This window comes from Dermacentor andersoni, chromosome 2, assembly GCF_023375885.2.
Source record: "Dermacentor andersoni chromosome 2, qqDerAnde1_hic_scaffold, whole genome shotgun sequence".
Lineage (NCBI taxonomy): Eukaryota > Metazoa > Arthropoda > Arachnida > Ixodida > Ixodidae > Dermacentor > Dermacentor andersoni.
Window position 1 is genome coordinate 53,974,352 of NC_092815.1, and position 6,348 is coordinate 53,980,699.

The window sequence follows — 6,348 nt, forward strand, 5'->3', positions numbered from 1 at the left end:
TCCTAGATTACGAAAAGGCATTTGATTCAGTAGTGACACCAGCAGTCATAGAGGCATTGCGTAATCGAGGAGTACAGGACTCTTGCATAAATATCTTGGAAAGTACCTGCAGAGATTCCACAGCTACCTTAATTCTCCACACGAAAAGTAGGAACATACCTATAAAGAAAGGGGTCAGACACAATCTCTCCAGTGCTATTTACTGCATGCTTGGAAGTATTCAAGCTAATAAACTGGGAAGGCTTAGGAGTAAGGATCAATGGTCAATATCTCAGCAATTTTCGGTTTGCAGATGACATTGTCCTGTTCAGCAACACTCAAGGAATTGAGCCTCCATGTCATAACTGTGGGGTCGGCAACTACCTAAAGAATCACGCAAGTGGGGCACGAAGTTCTTGTGTCACTACTCCCTTATTTAATTTGTCCTAGGTGCATTAATTGATTTTAAAAGAGAGTAATAATATTGATGCACAATTTGTTTTACACTGTTGATGTCTTCTTGTTTTAACTCATGCAGAATACTAGAAACCATTGAGCCCGCACGAAGAAGGAAGTTCTGTAGCTGTGATCTCATCGACCAACTTCCCACATAGGAGTTCCAGCTGTCCATAGAAGATTGCAACAAAGTATTCCAGGGTGAAAATCCAGAATTTCCGGTTAGCAGAAATGGTGGGCCTCCTAATCAACACATGGCTCCAGGGCCCACACCAATCTCTTTGTGTTAGGCCGGCCACAGTTCAGTTGTAATTCCAAATATGTGTGTGTGGGTGTGGGTGTGGGTGCGTGGGTGGGTCACAATGGTACTTTTTGCAGCCATGATTTAGGCAAAATGAGTCTTTTATAACATTGGTTACTGGAAAGATATATTCAAGAGAGCATTGTGAATACATCTTTGCTTTCCTTTTAAGTTTAAAATTCCATCCAAGTCTTAACCTGTTCTTTCTCTGCACTGCTTGCTTTATTTGAAAATAAAGTCTGCTACATTTAGTGATGCTCTCAAAAGAAGCTAACTGGTCCCTTGTACCCATTTTATAAACAATTGAATTACCATTTTAACAATACTACAATATTTTTATTTGTAGTGCATTGATAATTAAGATTTCTAAATTCTCTGTAACGTTGCATTTACTAGGGACCTGCTCTATTAGTCATGTTTTTAGCAACCTTACTGAATCACATTTGTATTTATGAAATGAACAGCATTTTTTACTGCTCCCTTAAGCATCTATGAGCAATTATGCAATGTTGTCTCAGTGTAGAGACAGGAAATAGCCTCTCCGCATGCTGTTTTATCTTGCTTAATCCACACACTTACACTCAATTCTACTGCCATCAGTACTATATGCAACCATTTAGAGTGCAATTTACCTGAGGTGATAGTAGTAGTTATTGGCTGTATTCATGCAGTCATGGAAGTGATGTATGGGGTCTTGCATATGCATCCATCCATTTTCATACCAGTGAAAGTGTGCTGGCACATAAGATGCACATGCCGTGGAACCTACTCATGGCCTGTGGAACAAGGGAAACAGAATCGTACATTTTTTGCCCTATTTCAGGCAGGCATGCTTATAAGTGCACTGCTATAGCCGGCATGCATGGTATAGTATGCTAATACTGATCCACTAGTATTGCAAAACAATGGTCCTTTCTGATTCTAAAAATGTAGCACTATTTACAGGCATGGCGCTCGAATGTTAAGAATGGATGAACAAAATGAGTAGACTGCAATGCATTATGTGCATTCAATGTGTGCTCAGGCTGAACTGCTACACTTGTTTAAGCTGCATCCTAAATTTTTCAAAATAAAGGGGAGTAATGTAAAGTTGCTTGTTCTGCTTCACATGTGTAGCACCAGATGTCATACTTTGTATGAAAACCTCCAATAATGTTTCATTACCCACTTTGGTACACATTAAAGTTCGTTAGTGATGATGCCACTTGATCACCAGAAATGCATATATATAGTAGTACTTGCACGAGCTTATGCGATAACTGTTGTCTTGCAGTTTACCAGGAGTGGGAGAACAATTACATAGAGCACAAATTCATTTGCATGTGAACATTGGGATAACTATTAGTTGGTGCTATGTATCGACAAAAAGTATTTTGTTGCACTGTATTTATTACTTCTTTAAATGATTATCAATTTGATATTTGTGCAATCTTACAATGGTATAAAATCAAGGGTTTTACTATAGCTCATCTGGTCGGGAATTAACTTGGTACAAGAAAGACACTGACCACACTCAAAGTGAAAATTTTACTTTCGTTGTTGCCTTTCTTTCACTTTTGTAGTGACATGTAGAATAAGAATTCAACCTTCAAGGATTGTCAACATGGTAAGTAGAGAGAGAGAGAGAAGGGAAGAAGGAAAGGCAGGGAGGTTAACCAGACTGAGTCCAGTTTGCTACCCTACATGTGGTAAGTAGAGCTAACTATAACACCTACAAAGCTGAAACAAGCCTGGACATTGAATGTCTACACCACAGCTGCAGCAGTGCTTCCCAAGATGGCTACTAGCCGTAAGTGGAGGGAGCATTAGCTGAGCTACCAGCTGGTTTGCAGAGGTCTAGGTCTAGAGTACAGCTTACAAAAGATGGCTACTAACTGTGGCATTAGCTAGATCAAGATGAAGGTAGACATCTACTAGTTAGCTGCCTGCTTCCTGGGCAGCTTCCAGGAGCAGTTATCTAGGTTGCATCCAATAGGCTACCCCAGCTACTGTGTCACCACGGCTTGTAACAAGTGCTTAAAATGGGTCAAACGGATGGGAGAATGAGTAGAGCACTGCCATGAAAAGAGGCCAGTTGTCATGCCATATGTACACAAGTTGTCGCATAATCTGAAGAATATTGCTAACAGAGACAGCATTGATGCTGTGTTTTCCTTACCAGTTAAGCTAATGAGACTATAATCTTGTTAGAACTAAGCTAACATATATATAGAGAAAGATGGTGGTATGCGTGGTTGTGGTGTTAGGCATGTGCATTTATTTGTGGTGGTGTTGTTTACCAGCTGCCATTGTCTTATGAAAAGACATACGTTGGTCAGAGCAGCAGATGCGTCAATGCGAGATTAAAAGAACACAAGCATGGCCTGACCAGTTCACCTTGTTCCCACTTAGCAGACCATTGCAAGAAGTGCGGTTGTTTGCCTTGTTACACTAACACCATCGTTCTCGCCCGCAGTCATAATCAGCTTAATTGAAGAATCATAGCGTCTTTTCATATTTATCAACTTCAAGATGATTGTATAAGCCAACCATCGATACCTCTGCCACATGAATTAAGAAGTCAAATATCAGCTACATTCTTGCGCCTCGTAATCTGGTAGTACATGCGACTGTATGAATTCCTGTTTATATTGTCCCTATCCATGCCTTTTTTCTTTTCCTGTTTTCTTCATTTTGTTTCTATATGCTTTTTATATTGTGTCCGCCAGGTGGCATTTTTTAAAGGCTTATATTCCGTGTTTCTTCAACTGCATTTGCGTCAGTGCACAGTCCTGTTGTTTCTTTTCGCAGTCTGCATTTCTCTGGCGCTGTTTTATGAAAATATATGTGTGTGTGTGTGTCATGACTTGAATGGCATGAATGACAAGATGCTCGTGGTCATGATGCCATCATGGTCATTTCTTTAAATGTATATGTTGTTGTGCCATACTACGAGCACCTGGTGGCTACCACGAGGCGACGGGAGCCCCCACTTCTCCGCAACGAATCAAGGATTCAACACGGGAGGCGACTTCAAGAAGCAGCCAGCCATCTCCGCAGCGCCCAGCCATCTTCGCGACGAATTAAGAATTCGACGCGGCTGACGTCATCGCCCTGCCCCGCCTGGTTCCTGTCGACGCCCAAACTGGGCCGGTGTAACGTAAAACTATTCCATTTTGTTTTTATTCCAAATGGGCCATCACCGCTCGCTCATTAGTCAAAATATTTCAGGCCATGCCCATTTTGCCTGCCTGTTCCCTGCCGACGAGGGGTCGCCGAAGGGATTTAAGGGAGAACCGGCCCATTGTGAGGACAGAGAGTCGCTTCCAGCCGCCCAGTCAGTCTGATGTGCTCTTACTGCTACCTGTATGCTATCATCCACTATTTGTAAACATTGTATAAATTTTTTCGTTTCTTCTTCGTCTGCGGAAAGAGTCCATCTTTCGTCCTCCACCCCAAAGTCACAGCAATGTACTTGGGGGACTGACTAGATATTTGAATTGTAATCGTGATGCCGTCGTGGTTGTTTAACAGTATACATATGAGGATATGCATGACATGACACAACATAAATGACACCCGGTAACACTTCGCGGAACCCCAAATGATTCTGGATAGCCAGCTAATCTATAGCTACTTACCTGGCCAATTACGCTTCGCATAACATTGATTAACAAAGTGCGTGAGATCTCTGCATAACTTTTGTGAGAGTTTCTTTGCGTATTTATTAACTTTGCCGACAGAAACTGATTTTTGTTTTACTTTAGACTCAACTTCAGTTAGTAGCGTGCCATTCTCCATCACTCTACAACAGAACGCCAGAGAACATGGCCCAGTCACTATGTTTCGCCGTAGTGGTGAAAGCTGGCGCCGCCGTTCAGCTGCATAGAAACTCGATGGTTGCAGTATGCCTCGACATCGCATTCGGAAGGTGGCGCTGATATTGAGGTGGCCTTAAACACAACCTCTAGAGAACTTAAGGCCTTCTGGCTGTACCCTCTCCCCTTGAGCTACGTCACGCAAAAGAGGCCCACATAGAAGTTCCATGTGGTGTGCTACGAAGCTACGAGCGGTGCACCTGTGTTTAAAATAAGACGCGGAAGACCGAGTGGGCTACAATGGCGATAACAATTCGATTAGTTCCGGGAACCCTGCCGTTCTTTGGATAGCTTGGGGGTTAGAAAAGTCCTGGCACGCTACGACATGCTTCCGAGCGCACTGTTTTTTTGGATGTGAACCGTGCATGTAGTCTCTGTGCTTGTGGTGCGATTGCGGTTGTGTGTCCTGCAAGCCTTCATTGCCACGGAATGTGGATTACGTTCATGCCAGGATATGCCTAATAAGTGCTGCGTGCCCAATAGCTGGAGCAATGGCAAATCGGGGCAGAAAAATCATGCATTCATGTTTCCGCAAGATCAATGACAGAATATTGGGTGCCCATGCTAAGGCAAAGAAGAGAAAAGCTGGAATTCTGTGGAATAAGGCAGCTGTTTCTTTGTAAATAGTTGCACGAATGTTTTGTATCTCCATTGCTAAACTCATTCAAGGCGCTGTAAATACATGGACTGCGGTACTGTATGTAAGAATTCCTCGAAAGCTTACTTATTCGTTTAGAGCCTAATCTAGACTGGAATAAATACATGTGTCCCGAATGTGAAGAAGGGCACACTAGTGAAGTTGTCATGAGATATGTGTTATGGTGCAGTGCTAACATTGTGTTGAAGAATTTTTGTGGTCACATGAACGGCAAACAGTTTGACACCGACGATAAATCAAGGCAAAGCAGCTACTCTGAAAAAGAGGGCAGCACTGTGACTTTTCAATATAAGCGTTGCTCCCTGTCATCATTTACCCGAAATTCGTTCTCAATCCTAAGGTAGAACCATTTCATTTTTTATAAACTGGCTTTTTAATATTTAATAATGCAACGCGTAAATAGTTGTGCATAAATAAACTAATCTTGGAACACCCTCTGCGGGCCATATGCTCAACTATGCCTACAAAAATATAATAACTGCGCTTTGGCTAACGTTGCCCATAAGGGCGCGATCCCTTCGTTCAACCAATGCCTGGTTCAACCCGTATCCCTGAGTACGCCGCCGGCCTCTTCTCCGTGACGTCACTCGCCGAGCGCTCAGGCCTTCTCTTGTAGAGGTGGTGCCTTAAAGCCCCTGAATTTATTTTTCAGTAGCTTTAGGCGCCCTAGTCATAAGATTGAAGCAGCCGTTGCTGCAGCATCAGCGGTAGCGTCGTTCCAGACGATGCGAACATCGAATTTATTTAAGAAGAAACTAGTAATGTCCGCAAACATGGTACGTATTAAAGAAGCTTCATGCAAAATAGTACCTCTCTGCGAAATCTGAGATCAGCCTGCGGTTAAACACTGCTGTTTCGATGCAAAACACAGTAGAATGCTCTCTTTTTTAAAGGACATTGCAATTTACGTCAGATACTATGATCTCACTTTGCTCAAATCCTAATTTACTCGTTATTACTTGCCAGAATCGGCAAAGAGAGAAATTAACACCATAAAGCAGGATAGCAAATTGTTTTAAATGCTACTTCTGCGTTTATCCAAGTAGACGTTGATGCCTGAGCCTGCCAGAGCCATATGCCTGAGCAATGGCCTGAGC